Source organism: Aethalodelphis obliquidens, unplaced genomic scaffold (assembly GCF_003676395.1).
Source record: "Aethalodelphis obliquidens isolate GAN/ISIS:26980383/991018 unplaced genomic scaffold, ASM367639v1 scaffold19, whole genome shotgun sequence".
NCBI classification, from domain to species: domain Eukaryota; kingdom Metazoa; phylum Chordata; class Mammalia; order Artiodactyla; family Delphinidae; genus Aethalodelphis; species Aethalodelphis obliquidens.
The window spans coordinates 11,828,671-11,846,803 of NW_020837963.1; the positions used below are offsets into that span (position 1 = coordinate 11,828,671).

Below are 18,133 nucleotides of genomic sequence, written 5' to 3' on the forward strand. Positions count from 1 at the left end.
AGATGGCTTATTCATTTCCTTTGCCTCCAATCCATCTGCGCTGGTTCCGCTGCCTGCGTTCACCAACTTCTATCAAGTCCTCAAGCCTAATCAAATATACTGAAAAGAGGTCAAAAAGCCCTCTCCCAACTGGCCAGCAGAAATGCTCTCTCTTCTCAGCCTTCAAGGACGACCCTAGACTTCCTGAAATCAGGAGTTTGCCTGCAATGTTTTTGCAGATGGGTAATCTCTTAAAAAAATTATCCTTAAATTATTTTACCACCTTATAGAGTAATCTTCAGGAATTTTTCTTATTAGAGATTTTTTGTGTCCTTTTTAACAAATGACCATCCATAAGACATGGCAAACAATTCTCGGTGAAATTTTTTTTCCTGATTAATATAAAATTATGATGGTGGAGAACTGAGAACTGGAGGGATTTGAGCTGCATGACATTTTCTTCCTTAAGGAAAAAACAATCCAGCCCTCATTTAACAATGTCTCTTCGTAGCTTTGAGCCAGTTCCTTCTCGGCTTTATCCGATGTTGGCAAATTTACTGGGAAGACAAGATTCCAGTGCCCACACTCTTCGATCCTTCTGGAACCTTATTTGTGTCTCTATGTCAACATAGTGAAGAAAAGGTAGTGTTTCATTTGGAGCAGCCCACAGCTACTGGCAGGCTCCTTAATTAGTGTCTGTGACCAGTTAGCATTGTTTAGATTTCGTTCAACACACTTACCCAGAAGCGTGCTTCTCAGCTGCTGTGTGGGCACCAGCTGTCTTTAATCTCTCAGGACCCAATTCAGAGACCAAAAATTCTGTTATGAGCACAAATATCTGAGAGTGGGTATTTGTTTATTTTCTGCTTAAGAGACAACTTTCATATATCTCTGCCATTAAAAATAAATAAATCAATAAATAAATACCCAAACCAACACAACAGACAAAAAATGGAGCATCTCACTTCCAACTAAAAGTTTGGCTCATGTAGAAATGGCACATGTTTTGGTCAAGAAAATACTCCTCCTCTCTTAGGAATAATAAACTCATCCCTAAATTCCATTTTGAATACTAAACATATCTGTGACAAAGAAGGACAAAGAAGCTTAGGGTTTCAGGCAAAGAGGTCATCATTTCTGTTGGCCAAGCCATGCACATTCCACTTCTTGTAACAGTATGCTACTGATTGGTACCTTCATCCATCTTCTATTGTCCTAAATGTGTGAACAGAAATGTCTGCGAACAGTGCTTGCCTGAGGCCTGGGATGCATTCCATTCGGTGTAGCACTACTTGGGACAACAGGGCCCGTGTCGATCCTCATCAAGGTTATATGTGCAGTTGGATGTTGGAAGTGAAGAGATCCCAGGCCCCTTTAGGTGCCTTGACCCTGCATGAGGCACACTGTATCATGACCCCTGTTTCTATGACTTCATAATTTTATAACCCCAGCACTCAGGACAGTTTCAGGCATACAGTGGGTAGAAGGCTTCTATAAAAATACAATGACTAGAACAGACAAGAAAATCCCAATTCTTCCAATATCATTTCAATGTAAAATTAGGTCACAGGTATCATAAGGATTCCTAGAGTTCCATTCAACTGCTGCACATCCCCAAAGATAGCTGGGGACCTATGACAGCACAAAGGGCCCTTAATGATACTTGAGAGACCAGAAAGTGCAAGGTCAATCCTGAGCCAGCCACCCGGGAAAGCAGAAGGGAGCACTGAGAGGGAAGAGAGGGGGTAAATGTTGTCAATGTGTGTATGTGTTTCTCCCAAGCAAGTAGACTACTAAAAAAAAAAAAAAAAAAAAAAGGACAGAAGGTCCATGGCAACAAGTGGAACACAGAGAGGAAGAAATATTTTTTAAGATTTATAAATACATCTATAGTTTGCAGAGAAGTGACCTGTTGATAGTGAGAGGTGGAAAATGCCGGGATGTGGGGTGGGTCACATATAAAATGTGAGTCTGCTCCTGGTTAGAAAGGAGGGGGTAGGATGGAGAAAAATAATTTTCTTGAGAAGGATGGGCACCTTTTCCTTTTACAAAGATAAGTGAGAAATGGTCCCAGGTGACCTCAGCTCATTCACTCCTCAGAATGGAATCTTGGGATAGGGGCTTAGAAAACTGACAATCACCTTTGGGGGCTCCACAAATAACTCCTCCAGGAAAAATAAAGGAAAAGCTTGCTGCAAAATGTTAGTGGCCACCGTTCGATATATTCAAACGCAGTTCCCATTTTATAGCTATTACAGATATTCGCGGATAGAAACATGAAAGTCTGGGGAATGGGATGCTGCCCTCAATCAACCATCTGGGTCCTTAAAGAAAATATGTGCACAGAAAAGAAAGCAAGGCAAATTTTTTAATTCCATGAATGTGTATTAAATACCCTCTGTGTGTCAGGCACAGGCGCTAGGGATACAGCAATGAACAAAATTAAGTCCTGCTCTCATGGGATTCACATTCTATCTCCAAATTCATCAAGAAAAGTCTGGGCTTCCCTGGTGGCGCAGTGGTTGAGAGTCTGCCTGCCGATGCAGGGGACACGGGTTCGTGCCCCGGTCCGGGAAGATCCCACGTACGGCGGAGCGGCTGGGCCCGTGAGTCATGGCCGCTGAGCCTGCACGTCCGGAGCCTGTGCTCCGCAACGGGAGAGGCCACAACAGCGAGAGGCCCGCGTACCGCAAAAAAAAAAAAAAAAAGAAAGAAAGAAAAGTCTGACCTCAGATTATCAGCCCAAGCTGCCTACTCTGGCTACACCTGCCATTCTCAGTGGCAAACTAGAGAAAGTGAAAGACAATGAACGTTTGCCCTCACAATGAAAGCAGAACTGGCGAAGGCCACCTGTCCCAGCAAGCGCGTGGGGGGGGGTAAAGCCGCCCACAGCCGGGTGATGACCTGGGGATGCAGCGTGGGGGCTGCTGCTGGGTCTCATCCCCTGTGCAGTCACCCTAGATCTAGTGTCCTCTCTGGCCTCAGGGACCCTAGAGAGATTAGTAAGCGTCCACATTCATGCATGCTAGGACACTAACTCAGCCAAGCAAGAGAGCTGAAGCCTCCAGGCAGTGACAACTTAAATGTCCTAAAACTGGACCAATCCATAAAAACTCCTCTTTGGGTAGCAGAGAGAAGTTGTAAAGAAAGAAGAGAGGGGCCAGGAATATCCTAGCTCCCCAAAATGCAATTCACTCTCAATTTGTTCTTTGTCCTGTTAACCAATGTGCTTGACAGTCACACCAATGACCCACCAAGTTTGCTGTTGAGGGACTCATGGAGAGAACAATTCTTACCATGACTCTGACGTTTTCTCCTGCAGCCAACAAGACGGTCAGTCTGAGCCCTCAGTGCTGTTTAATCACCTATTCAAAGTCTCTCAATTCTCTGACCCAAACTCCAAGGTCAGTATTCACCCAAATAACACAGTAACATAAAATGCTTCAAGGTGAGATAGAAAACAGAAGATTCCCCGTTATTTCTACCTCATCCTTGGGTTCCCAAATCATCACGTAAAAGAAATTAAATTGGTCATCAACACTGTTCATGATCTTGACTCAATCATCTTTTTTGATCTTGAGCTAGTTTGTCCACTGTACATCTTGTGCACTGCTATTTTCTTGTTGGTTCCAGTTCCTGGCTTCACCTGTGTATTCCTTCACCATGGCTTCAAAAGTATAACTTCCCACCTGGTCCGGCCTCTCTTCTTCCCAACCTATATACATAGTCCCTTCTCGCATCCATGTGGCTTTCTCCATGGCTGAACTCACAGAATGCCCACTATATGTAGCTGTAAGCGTTCTGGACCCAATTCCAATGGGTGGGTGTGTGAGTTTCCTCACCACCACCCCACCTGCCCCGCCATCCAACAGGTAAGTTTCCAATACCAGCTGGGTGTTCTACAATTCCACTTAATACTGACACTACCTACATGGAGATGGTATCAGATCCCACAGATTAAGGGCTCAGTCCCATAAGACCATCTCCCCACACTACCACTTCAGCCGCCAGTTGTGAGTCCAGGTTATTACCTGTGCTTCTGATCAGGTGACTATTGATGGGAGGTTTCCACGACCTCCTCAGATTCGATTAATTTGCCAGGGCAGCTCACAGAACTGAGAGAAACATTTTACTCATTAGATTACTGGTCTATTATAAAAGGATATAACTCAGAAACTGCCAGATGAAAGAGCGGCATATGACAGGGTATGGGGAAAGGGCTCAGGGTATCCATGCCCTCTCCAGGCAGGCCATTCTCCCCACATCTCCATGTGTTCACCAACTGGGAAGCTCTCCAAATCCCATCCTTTTGAGTTTTTATGGAGGCTTCATTGCATAGACATGATTGATTGATTAAATCATTGGCCATGGGTGATCGATTGGACCTCCAGCCTTTCTCCCCTCCCCCAGAGGTGTGTGTGGGAAGAGGGGAAGGGAGGAGGGGGGACTAAAATTTCCAACCCTCTAATCACATAGTTGAGTCCCCTGGCAACCAGCCCCCATCCTTATGTTACCTAAGTGCTTTCCAAAAGTCGCCCCATAGCATAACAAAACGTAACTTTAGAACTCTCATTACTTAGGAAATTCCAAGGGTTTTAGGAGCTCTGTGTCAGACGTGGTGACAAAGACCAAATGTATATTTCTTATTATAAATCACAATATCACAGTAGCTCTCCCTAACATTTAGCATTTACAGTCATGGTACATATGCCTTGCTTCCCTTGATAAATTACAATTCCATAAAGAAATGAATGCTTGGTGAGCCCCAAACACCTAATACAGCACCTTGCATATATTTAGTATGCAATAACCATTTTCATTTTTGAAACTGCATATACCTTGTTTATCTTATAGAAGATTTAAACATGTGGCTTCCGTATACCGATTGATTGGCTGATTCATTAAAGGTATCGCTCATCTTTTATTAAAAAATAAAACAACCCTTGGGGTTCATACAGTACGAAAAGCTCTCAGTGACTGAGACAGATGACCATTGCCAACCTGCTCAATCATGGGATGCAAAGGTTTTAGGTAAATTACAGTACAGCCTAGACCTTTCTGCTGCACAAGTGTGAAATCTGAGGTTAAATTTCCTCCTCCACCTATAACATACATAATGAAACAAATATAGAAACAAATAATAGGGAAGTAAGTTATAGATGGTCCTTTAGAAGTCAATTTCATCTGCGCATCTAACCATAAAGGCAGCATCTGCTCTGCTAAATACAGGTGTTTTATATCGTTGTCATTAATTGGAGGGGACATTATGTCATCATACATCAACAGTTAAGGTTGGTTAAAGTGCCACTTATCTCAGGTGCTGTCATTAATCAGGTTCTTTTCAGCTTGGTGACTCCAGAGGCTTGGCTCCAAGCTGCTCTATGTGAATGAGTTTCCCTATGGCTTTAAGTTGACTTTTTATTATCATTTTGAATGAAAAACTTGGGACCCCAACATAAGTGGCCATTAAGGTAACTCTTCTGATGCTTCAGAGAAGAGAAACATTTTCTCCCACCCTGATCATCATTCCTCCCCGCCGCCTGCCTCCCCCACGCCTCCACCAAAGAGCCACGTTGGAGAGAAAGGCACATCAGCACAAGCTGCTGCCTCATCATGCTTTAACCCATTAATGGATCTCAAAACACCAACAGTAGCACATCTGGCACTTAAACAGAGCTGGAGGGCAGCAGAATCCTGTGGAAGACAGCACCTTCTCTTTCTGCCTGACACCCACATCACCCAAATGTCTTCCTGACCACTCCAACCCCACAGTGTGATGTCCACTCCAGACAGGCTTCTAGGAGGCAGTCTTCCTTAGTCTGTGCTTTCACTGAAAATGCCTGTCCTTTGTCCTATTCCTTCAGGGCCATTGGAAGTGGCATAATTTGTTTTAGGTTAAGTTATTTAGGGACAATAATGGTAGCTTTTAAAATACTGGCCTTTGTACTTTCATCACCTAAACTCTAAAAGTTAAGATAAAATGTTCAGGCATTGGGTTGATAGTTCAGGCAGGGGACCATTTAGTCTATATCAAATCTTCATGCAAGGAACCCCTACACTGCCCTGAAAATAAAATTCTCTACATATCCCAAATTTGGTCTCTGACTGTCTCAATCTGTGCAAGAGATTAGAAGAGTAAAGGGGAGGGTACGTTTACCATTCATTCATTCATTCATTTATTCATTCATTCAATGGATATTTTATTGCCTATGAGGCACTGTGCTAGAAGTGGAGGATGCAATGATGATAGGAAAACCACACAGCCCTTGCTCTCAAGAGTTTACAGTGTGGATGGGATAGAAATGAAGCAAATAACAACTCAAAAAAAGATGTAAAATTATAACTGTGATTAGTTCTCTGGAAGAAAATGCTAGGTGTCCAGGCAATCATACAAACATACGTGATCTGAAGTATGTATAGAGGTTGGCCAGGGGAGGATGAAGAGTGATGAAGAGGGTTCCTGCAGAGGGAGTGACAGGCACAGGTGCTGTGATAGGAGGAAGCAAAACAAATTCCAGACATGGGGCCCCTGTTGTAGGCAGCGCTCTAAGATGGCACCCAAGGTCCTCATGCCTTGGGTGAACAAGACCTGCATAACTTCTGAGACTGTGGATATGATGGAGTTTGCTCCCATGATTAGGTTATATTATATGATACAGTTAACTTCCAGAAAGGAAGACTAAGTGGACCTGATCAAATCACATCAGCTTCTAAATCTGAATCCAGACGTCAGAGGCAGAGAAAACCAGAAACTTAAAACATGAGGAGGATTCAATGCACCATTTCTGGCTTGAAGGAGGAGGGGGCCACATGACGAGGAATATTGGTGACCTCGTGTAGCTGAGAGCAACCCTGGTTGGCAACCAGCAAGGAAATGGGGCCTCGGTCCTACATTTGCAAAAAACTGATTCTGCCAACAGCAAGACTGAGCTTGTGCATTAGTTTGCTAAGGCTACCATAACGAAGTACCATAGACTGGGTTGCTTCCTCGAAAATTTATTGTCTCACAGTTCTAGAGGCTGGAAGTCCAAAATCAAGGTGTTGGCAGGGGTGGTTTTTTCCCTGAGAGCTGTGAGGGAAGGATCTGTTCCCATCCTCTCTTCTTGGCTGGGAGATGGCTTATGTCTTCTATGTTCCTCCACACTGTCTTCCCTCTAAGAGTGTCTATCTCTGTGTTCTAATTTCCCCCTTTCATAAGGACATCAGTCACATTGGATTAGGGCTGACCGTTGACCTTATGATTTTTAACTTGATCACCTCTGTAAAGATTCTGTCTCCAAATAAGGTCACATTTTGAGGTACTTGGTTTGGATTTGGATCACCTTCAAGATATTGGGTCACACGCCGAGGTTCTGAATTGGGGAGAGGGAAGAGGGGAGACACGATTCAATCCACAGAGCTTGGAAGTGGATTTTTCTCAGAGCCTCCAGACAAAGTCTAGCCACCATTTTGATTCTGAACAGAGAAGCCAGCCACAAATGGCTGGACTCTGACCTACTGATCTGTGAGCCAACACATGGGTGTTTGTTTAAGCTACAAAGTTGGTGGCAATAGTAGTGCCAGAGCTCATTGACAGAACGGGGCTGGGGTGGGGTGGAATTTGGTCTTTGTCCTGAGAACAATGGAAAGCCATTGAAGGGGTAAGGATGATAATGACATGGTCAGATTTTGTTTTTCTTTTGGGCCTTTCTTTTTGCTCTTTGCTCTTTTCCTTTCCTTCCAAATGAAAATTCCAAAGGACTAGGTGGCTGCAGAGAAAGATGGGCAGCTCCTTGTCCATCAATCCTTATAGCCTATTGAGATGGAAGAAGGAGAAAGATAAAGGGGAGAAAGAGATGAAGACAAATATTTTTTTAAGGCTCACTCTCAGCTCAGTTACTATTCTGAGGTTTTGGGTGCATTTTCAGATTTAATTCTCACAAAAAAATGATGAATTCAATGATGAATCAAGACACCCAGAAATTTAGTAACATTTTCATGATCATTAGCTCAGAGGGAGTGTAACTGAGACTTGAATCCAGGCTTGACTGTCTCCAAGGTTTATTCTTTGTACTCAATGCACTGAAATCATGACCCCATCCTGCCTATGCCAGTGCTGTTTAATAGCAAGTATATCCTGTACAAGACTTGGAAGAGTCCTGTGGATTAGGCAGGACAGGTATGAGCACAGAGAAGGAGAATGCCTTGGCATTAAGAGTCAGGTGGGTGTGCGAGGGGGCAGGATAGATGGGGAGATTGGGATTGAAATGTACACACTGCTGTATTTAAAATAGATAACTGGGCTTCCCTGGTGGCGCAGTGGTTGAGAGTCCGCCTGCCAATGCAGGGGACACGGGTTTGTTGCCCGGTCCGGGAGGATCCCACATGCCACGGAGCGGCTGGGCCCATGAGCCATGGCCGCTGAGCCTGCGCGTCCGGAGCCTGTGCTCCGCAACGGGAGAGGACAAAACAAAAAGAGCCCAGAATACCGAAAAAAAAAAAAAAAAAAAAGATAACCAACAAGGATCTACTGCATTGCACAGGGAACTCTGCTCAATATTCTGTAAAAACCTAAATGGGAGAAGAATTTGAAAAAGATTAGGTACATGTATATGTATAACTGAATCACTTTGCTCTACACCTGAAACCAACACAACATTGTTAATCAACTATGCTCCAATATAAAATTTAAAAACAGGGTCAGGCGGATTGGCCCAATTGAAGATGAGCAGCAGAAATTGTACAAGAGCCCAGTCGCCCACCTGGCTGGTCCCCTTCCTTTCCCATCCTTTTCTTGTCTGTATCAACTGTCAGTGCCTGAGGACTGAATGGGTGGATGTGGTAACAGATCCTCTCTTGTTTTAAGGTGAGGTAAAGGGTTTTAAAATCCTTCTCAAGAACATCCAAGCTCTGAATTGTCCTCAGCACCACCTGGAGGCATTGCATCCTCATCTGGTCAGTACTGAGGATTGCTGGATGCAGAGCTAGGAATGAATCCTGCTGGTCTGTCCCAGGGCACTTTCAAAGATTTGAAGAAAACATTCAAGTTCACCCATCAATGTAGCCATAATCACTAACCATGAGAAGTGTACATCAAGCCAATCAAGTGCCCTTAAAACAATGGTAAACACTTAATGTATTTCCTTCAGTGAATTACAAGAAGTCACATATCTTATTACGTTCCCTAGAGAATTATTACGTTTTATGTTCTTTACCTTCTTATAAAAAGAATGGTTCACTACTTTTCTAGCTTTCATTTACATGCCTTTGATAAATTACTGTAACCAGATTAGGGAGATAAAATAACCAGTCTATTAATTACAATGATTATTATTTAATGGAAAATGGGATTCTAGGCAAAGTGTGTAGTTTGAAGAAAGCTTAGCAATGCATTATATAGATGTGGTATTTTATCTTAAAGAGCAAGATAAGTGTCCAGGCTGTTCCACAATCTAGAAAATATGTTCATTAACTCTCTGCAAGATTTATATGTATAATTGACCATAATATTTTAACACTATTTGCTTGATTTGGCGGTACATGATGAACAAGGAAAAACTGTAACTTCAATTAAATTGAGTAAATCCCTCATTGAACACATTAAAGGCCAGGAAACCTCAGCAATGTGGGAAGCAGAGTGTTGAACAATGGTTAAAAATATTTTTTTTTTTAGTGAAACGAGGTATTGTTTAATTTGAATTCATTGGCAATTTATTGTTTAAATGATGGGGGTTGGAAGGAGTGCATCCCTCACATCACTTAGCCTCATAATTAACCTCAAAGAACAGCCAAAATTATGATTTTGGGGATAAATGTTGATACTTCCTAAGAGTAGTTTAGCATCATGGTCAAATTCTGACTCAACCGCCAGCAGACCTGAGATCTTGCCTCTTTCTTCAGCCATTAAAAATGAGAATAATAGTTGCATGTGCCTTTGTGGAGTTAAATGGATTAAAACAGGAGCCTGCAAATGATAGTCAAATCCAGCCAGCTGCCTGATTTTGTATGCCTCAATCTGTATTTTTAGACCGTTGAGAAAAAAAAATTTTTAAAAACAAGACTATTTTGTGACATGTGAAAATTTTATGACGCTCAAATTTCAGTGTCCATAAATAAAGTTTTATAGGAACACAGCTACACTTAACATTTTGTCTATGGCTGTGTGAGTGCTACAATGGCAGGACTGAGTAGTTGTGACAGAGACCCTATGGCTAGCAAAGACTAAAATATTTACTCTCTGGCCTTTTACAGAAAACGTTTGACAACCACTGGACGAAAGGAGTAACACAGGGCTTCTCAAAGTTTGCTACTTATTAAAATCACCTGAGGAACTTTATAAAAACGTTTTGTCCACGTCACACCCCACACCAATTAAATAAGAATCCTTGGAGGTAGACTCCAGGCAACGATAATTTTTAAATTTCCCAGGCGATTCCAACGTGCAGGCAGATTTGAGAACCAGTGGGTTAATGTGCTATGTCAGGTATATGAATTTAACACATTGTAAGACCTTGATCACTGTTAGCTGAACTGATAAAATAAATCCTTCTTTTTTATTCTTCAATGCATTTCAGTAAAAAGTTATTAAACAAGCATTGGGTGCAAATATCGTACTTCCCTTCCCTCTCTCTTTCCTGCCTCTGTTCTCACCTGTGTGCAAGAATTAAGACTGGAAGAAAAATAAAGTTTTCTTCCATGTTTTGAACTTCTACACTTTCCCATATTCAGTATTTTATTTATTTATTCCACAAATTTTTGCTGTATAATATCAGTTCTGTACAATACTTATGGCGGGGCTCCAAAGATGTGCTCTCAAATTTCTAAAGAGTGCCCCAGTGTTCTAAAAAATAGCCCCTTATGTTTGGGCAGAAACGCTTTGAATCTCCTGGGGTTCTTGTAAACAGTCTTGTAAATATAACCTGACTGGCTCAGTAGTAACTTTCAGGACTAGTAAGTGCATGGCACCTTCAATAGGCAATAATGAAAAAGAACACCAGAATGCACGTGTAATCCAGAAACCAAGTAATTGATTTGGTGGATACATATATTCTACATTAAAATATATCGGAGAATGGTAGAGGAAAAAAAACTCAAGGGACAATGATTTCAAGACAGCTGTGATCTCGTTAGCAAGACAGTATCAATGTACATTAAACAAGCAGATGATTCCAGTTCCACAGTGAATAGTTCTCTCCTTTGCCACAACCAACGAACACCCACAAAATCTCCCCAACAGGAAGATGAATCTGTACAGGGATGGGGATAAGACTAGGACAGAGAGATTAAGTTTATGGGTTTTGAATTCATATCCCCAGGGTTCTAATTTCAGCTCCATTGTTCACTAGCTACATGACCATGGACAAATCACTTACTTCTCAGTGCCTTGATTTCCTCAGCTGTAAAATGAGGATAAGAATTTCTATCTGAATTTTCCTGAAATAATTCATTTTCCTCAGATAATTAACAATAAAAAAAGAACTTCTACCTGATAAAGTTGAAGTAATTATTTCAAAAGTATATATAAAACCTGGGTTGTTTTTTCCCCTCATTCTTTGGCCACAGGGCTGCAAGATGGTCTTTCCAGCCCGGCTCAGAGTGATGGACCCCTCCATGCTATGAACCTGGCTCCATGGTCTAAGTGCTTCACTTGTGCACTGTCCTTCATGGCCAAATATGAATTCCTCAAAGGAAAGGATTACAATTATATAGACACTCCCCAAATTATATCACTGTCCTTTTCAAGAAGGCCTTGCAAAGCAAGAAGTTGGTGTACATAGAAAACATATGTACCTAACTAAGTACATTACCCATGGATCTTCGCAGTGATAGACAACAGTTTCTATTTGCAGTTTCCCACTACATTAGCCCCAAGCCCCAGTATATCTTTGGAAATGTTCAATCCTGGAGTTGGTTTTAACTCTTGAAACTGTGTGCTCTTGCTGACATGTTTTCTCCAAAGTAATCTAGTTTCATTCATATAATGACTTTCTATGCTATGTAATCTTTCTATATGTATTAATATTTCCACATATATTTCTATTGCTTTTCTATCTATTCTAGTAGTCCCACAACCTATTTTTATTTTTGACATTTAAATTTCTACATGACCCACCCAAAAGTAACCCTATTCTGAATGAGAACACTGGGCTTTTTCTTTCCTTCTTCCAACTTTAAGACTTTGCTCAAATGGTCATTAGGCAAAGTGACATGAATTTTCAACTGATTCAACAGTCTCACTGTGAGTAAATCCTCCATTTCGATAAATAACTTTTCCTCCTGAACGCTATTTTTGTTGCCCCTGTAGGTTTATAGGTGAAAAACATTTTTCATGCCTTTTAGACATCATAATTCAAAATAATCTTCCCTGATAAGTAAGCGAAATAAGATGCATGGACAATAAAGGCAATACGTATTTTCATATTTGATGTTTTCATCTTCAAGTATAGATTATGCTTACACTTACAAACTGGTCCTCTAGTCTTGCCATAACTTTGTCAATTTTTAGTACTATATAAAATAAAGCAAAGAGGAAAATAAAACAAATAAAATGAAGTAATGCAAGGTAATGCAATGAGAATTCACATGGTAACAGAAACCACCTGGGACTGAACAGAAGGGCCTTCTCTCTAGAAAGTGTCGGCTGCCACTCCCTCTCAACTCCTAATATTCATCACTGCCATGAGATACTTTACCTTTCCATGTATCACACTATTATTTCTGCATCGCTAAAATTACATTCAGTCCCTTACTGAACAGCTTATAAAGGGTTGACATTATGCAAATCAGGAGTTGTACGTTTTATATAGATAGATAGATAGATAGATCACTAAACTTAACCTCTGCTTCGTACATTTTATTAACGTAGTGTTAATTGATTGATTTATCTATGACGATAGAACTCAGGGACCTTCATGCCTAGCCACATAAACCAAATAACAAAGGGTGATGAACGCCCAAGAAATCCAGTCACGTATTATATTAGTTACCTATTGCTGAGTGACAGGTTATCCTAAAACTCAGTAGCTTAAAACAGAAAACATCTATTATCTCATAGTCTCTGTGGGTCAGGAATTCAGATACAGCTTAGCAGGGTTCAGAGTCTCTCAGAAGACTGAAATCAGGGTGTTGGCTGGATGTGTGGTCCCATCCGAAGGCTTGTCTGAGGGAGATTCTGCACCCAAGCTCACTCAGGTTGTTGCTGTCAGAAAGTAGTTCCCCATTCTTGTACCACATGGAATTCCTCCATAACATAGCTCACAACATGGCAGCTGGCTTTTCTCAAAGCAAGCCATCAAGAGAGCAAGAAAGGGAGTGCAAGATGGAAGCCACGGTTTCTACATAACTAAATCTCAGAAGTGATATCTCAACATTTTTGCCTTATTCTATTGATTAGATGCCATCACTTGGTCCAGCTGCACTGTGGGGAAGAGGATTCACACAGGGTGTGAATATAAGAGGTGGGGCCGTTGATACTGGTACATTGAAGGCTACTTACCATACATACCTGTCCTAGACCTGTCTATCACATACGTCCTCGTCTTACCGGCTCAACAGCATAATTCATACAACTTGCCACGTTATTTATGCCTATTCTACAAGGCAGCCATTTGCTTGGGAAAACCTCAACAACTACTGTATCTATCAGTCTAGTAATTCAAATTAATATAGCACATTTTGCAAAACAAAAATGGTCTTTCATAAGAGTTAAATCTCTTAAAATAGAGAGTAAATTATGTCAAAAATAAAATCTTTCTCCATGCCCTCCAAAGAAAGAACAACTCACAAATGTTAAAAATAAAAGGTTGGATAAAGATAGATCAGGTAATACAAGGAAAACATAATTCAGAGGTTGCAATATCAACATCATAGAAAGAGAGTTCAAAGTAAAATATTAAATGGGACAAAGTAAAATATTGAAAGGGACAAAAAGGATTATTTTATTTTTATAAAGGCTACGAAGTAAAATAAATGTATAAAAGTCTTGTATGCACCAAATCACACAGTATCCAAATGCATATCAATATATTTTATAAAACAAAACCAATCTTTTTACCAAAACCTGTCAAAGCACAAGAAAAAAACAATTGTTTAACCAATCACACTTATGCCTATTAGTTATAAACATACTAAATAAAATATTAATAAATGAAATTCAGGCATATAACACAAAGGTTATTCATTGTGACCAAGTAGGGTTGATGAATATGATGGTTCAACTTGGAAATGGATTAATATGTTACCTTATTAATAGGACAGAGGAGACAATCCATCTTGATAGAGGGTGGAGGTAGGGAATGTGATGAAATTCACCATCAATTCCTAATTAAAAAAAATATTAATAGGTTAGATTTTCCTCAATATTATTTACAGAAGTATCTACTCCTGACAAACTTTTCTAATAAAATCAGGAGTAATATAAATATTTCCATTATCGCCACTTCTACTTAAGATTATCTTGCCTTTCTAGTTAATGAAATTAAACACTAAAACAAAATATTGTAAAGGAGGAAGAAAAATGGCCAGAAATTATGGATGTTATGGTTACTCACTTACGAAAGATATTGGAAAAAAGAGATTTTTCTGAAAAAGGATTAGAACTGACATCTGGGTTAGTATTCAGCTGCTATGCCATAGAAAGTCTGTAACAAACCATTCACAACCAGAATCTGTGCTGACTGGTTGGTTCTCAGGCTGCACCAGTGATTAAGTATTTGTAATTGTGGCTGCTAGTAAGATACATCATTAAGAAGGCTAGCAATGAATCAATAGGTGAATCAGCAATTTTCCTACCTACCAATTATGATCAGTTAAAAAATATAATGGTAAAGTGATCTTATTCACAGTAGCAACCAAAGATATAAAATGTCTAGGAATGAACTGGACAAAAAAATATGCAGGAACTTTTAAATGAAAAATATTAAACTTTACTGAGTATCATATAAGCAGACTTGAATACAGAGAAGTTGTGTTCCTGTGGTAAGAATACCTAATGCTGTACAGATTCTCTGCAAATTAATCTTTAAATGTAACTCAAACCTTCTGAAAATCCAGTGCAATTTCCTTTTGGAGCTTGATAAACTTCTGGTAGAATAAACATGCAAAAATATTTTGAACATGAACAGTGATAAGTTGGGATTTTCCTTAGCAGATATTCCAATGTGTTATAAAGCCACAATGCTTAGAATCATTTGACATTGGTGCCAACATAGACACATCAGTGAAATCAAGTAGAAAATCCCAAAGCAGCTCTATGTGTATTTCAGAATTTAGTGTATGATAAAGATGGCATTTCAAATCTGTGGGGAAAAGATAAATTATTCAACTAATAGCTAACTAGTTTTTATAATCTTGAAGTTGGGCAGGGCTTTTTAACATGGCACTGCAAGATGAAACCATGTAGGAAAATCAGGACACTTTTAACCTCCAAAAAATTCTACTCACAAAAATTAAAGAACAAAGAATAAACTGGGAAAGACTGTTTAAAAAAAGAGACAATATTTCCTTGTTCATCAATCTATTCCTAGATCCTGCAAAGGTGCCTCCCACATGGTACGCACTTGAAAAAAATGGCTACATAAAGAGGTCTTGCAAGTCAGTAAGGGAAAAAATGGACACTTTTAACAATTTTAACAATTAGCAAAAGACATGTGAAAAGGAAAACATGTGAAAAGCCAGTAAAAAGTTTTAAAAATTATAAATCTCACCAGCAATAAGACAAAAACAAATTAACAGTTCACCTCTTTTTGCTTATTACTGTATTTCTTACTATTCTGAACTGGCCCATATGTGGAGAAAAGAATATTTGTCCACTGCTGGTGTAAATTCACAAAGCCTCTCTCATAGAAATTTGTGCAATGTAATTCAAAACCTGTACATAAAACTGCAGACTTTCTGACCTAGCAATTCCACTGTTAGGCATTTTCCCTAAAGAAATGATTAAACAAATGTGCACAGATACAGATACAAGGATATTCATTAAGCTTTGTTTATAAAAGTAAACAGCTAGAAACAAGTGCTCAAAAACAGGGACTTGGTTTCATAAATTTGAGTACACTTCTTCAGTGGAATACCTCCCAGCCAGGATAAGCAATGATGCAGTTATGCATTAATTAATGTCAAAAGATGTTCATGACATGCTGCTAGTTCATAAAAGCTGGTTTCAAATCAGCGTTATGTAAAAATCATATCTTTATATGCCTAGCAAATGGAAGATAAATATTAAAATTTTAGGGGTGGGTTTTAGGGTAATTTTATTTTCTTCTTCACGGTCTACTATATGGTCTAATTATTTTCAACAAATGTGCTACTTCTATAATAAAAGTGCTAATTTTTTAAAGCAATAGAAAAGTAGTACTTAATATTCTGGAAAGAAATCTTTAAATTCCTTCATTGATGTTTCTATCTCCTGAGCTTACTGTTTACTTTGAATGGCTTCTTTTATAACCTACAGACATTTTCTAGAAGGTAGCATCTGTTTATTATTAAGTGGAAACACCTGAATTATTTTCCACCTTCCACCACTATATTCATCTACCACCTCCACCCCCTTCATTACTCTGTTTTATTTTTTATTTTCTTTGTAACCTTTCTTGTGAAATTATTTTATTGACATATTTGCCTACTTCTTTATTCCTTATGTTTCTCCACCAGAATGTAACCTCCATGAGGGCAGGACTTGAATTGTTCATGGTCAAAGCTATTTCACAGTATGCAGAGCAGTGACTGGCATATGGTAGATGTTCAATAAATACATGTTGAATGCATGAAAGAATGAACAAATGCGTTTGTTTTGGAAGAGTTAGTTTACTTTGTATGATTAGGCAAAGTTTCGCTGCCTCTTGAGAACCTCTTGGAATTAGATCTGCTAGTTTCCCCTATCAAACAGTGAAGCCAGTCTACCAGGCAGTAGTGTCTGGTAGACGTCACTCAAGTCTAGAGGCCAGTAGAGCTGGGCTACAGTCCTGATATTACCACAAACAAGCTTCCTACACATGTCAGTTTTGCTGTCCTTTCTACACAAGACTGGCCCTAACAAAAGCTGAAAAAGAGCAAGATATCAAGCTGCTATCCTTGTTCCCCTTCTGGGCCGTTGTGCCTCTTCAGCAGGGTCCATACTCTCTCCCGTGTGCCTCATCCTCTCTCAGTTGATGGATGGGAAGGCTGCTTCAGCATCTCTCGGGTGCGCTCTGCCCACCTCCAGGGCACAGAGACTCACATCCTCACACTATGACCTTGCCTCTCACGGAAACCCACTTTCAGAGCAGTAACCAGAAAACCTCACACAGATCGCCCTGCTCTACCTGCTTACTCATGAAATCAAAACAATTTATTTTTGGTCTGCAAAACAGGAACCCTTGGGCAGAATCATTGGCACCTTGTGACTTACAAAACTCAGATGACGAAAATATGCTAGATAATTACAAGGCACATTTACCAGTCACCCATGTGTGATCCAAGAATAAAGTTATTTTAAAAATCACAATACTTTCCAATAAAAAATAATTTAATTAATAATAGATGTTATCACTAAATAGCCATCCAAGTCTTTAAATGCTTTGTAGAAGGTATAAGAAGTTGGATCCACTCCTAGCTCAGTGGGCTCAAGATCTAAACTATAAATGTGAGATATCATTATCTGAACCTCCAGGACTGCCTTGGCACTGGGAGGAATGGTACTGCAATCTTCGATTTAATCCTCCCCTACTTTTTCCCAGATATTTATAACAGCTGTGAAAGGTGCTTCCGGCAGCAAGCTGGCACGTAATTTCTCAGACAGGGAGCAAATATCTGAATCAAATAGAAAAAAAATCTAAATGGATGAATTTGTTCAAATTTCAGAGCTGGAAAAAAAAAATCACAAAAGAGTTGAAGCTCAGGTCCAGAAAGCATTACGTGATGTCAGGAAATAGGTAATTATCTGAATAACCCAAGTTCCAAGCCCCTTTGTCTTCAATTTTTCTAAGTAACACAGGCCCAATCTGATTTCCTCTCATGTGTGGAATCGGTGATCCCTCCATCTGAAGATGCTGCATACAAGATTTAAAAGACTTTGGTATTTAAATAGAAAGTCTTCATGTGTAATAGACTAGCTCTTTTCTTTTTGTGGAGGTGGTGGAGGTGGGGGGAATGGAATTATGTACTGTGTGGTCTTTGTAATTTAAAAACATATTGTAAA

General features: G+C 39.8%; 1 long non-coding RNA gene across 2 annotated transcripts in view; it reads right to left on the minus strand.

Annotated features, from left to right (window-relative positions):
- LOC113626774 (uncharacterized) overlaps window positions 1-18,133 on the minus strand; it is a 153,384-nt gene that overhangs the window by 85,904 nt on the left and 49,347 nt on the right. For both annotated transcript variants that reach the window (XR_003435266.1, XR_003435265.1), the window contains exon 3: window positions 14,199-14,277. This is a non-coding gene — a long non-coding RNA (uncharacterized LOC113626774). The remainder of the gene's footprint in view (window positions 1-14,198; window positions 14,278-18,133) is intronic.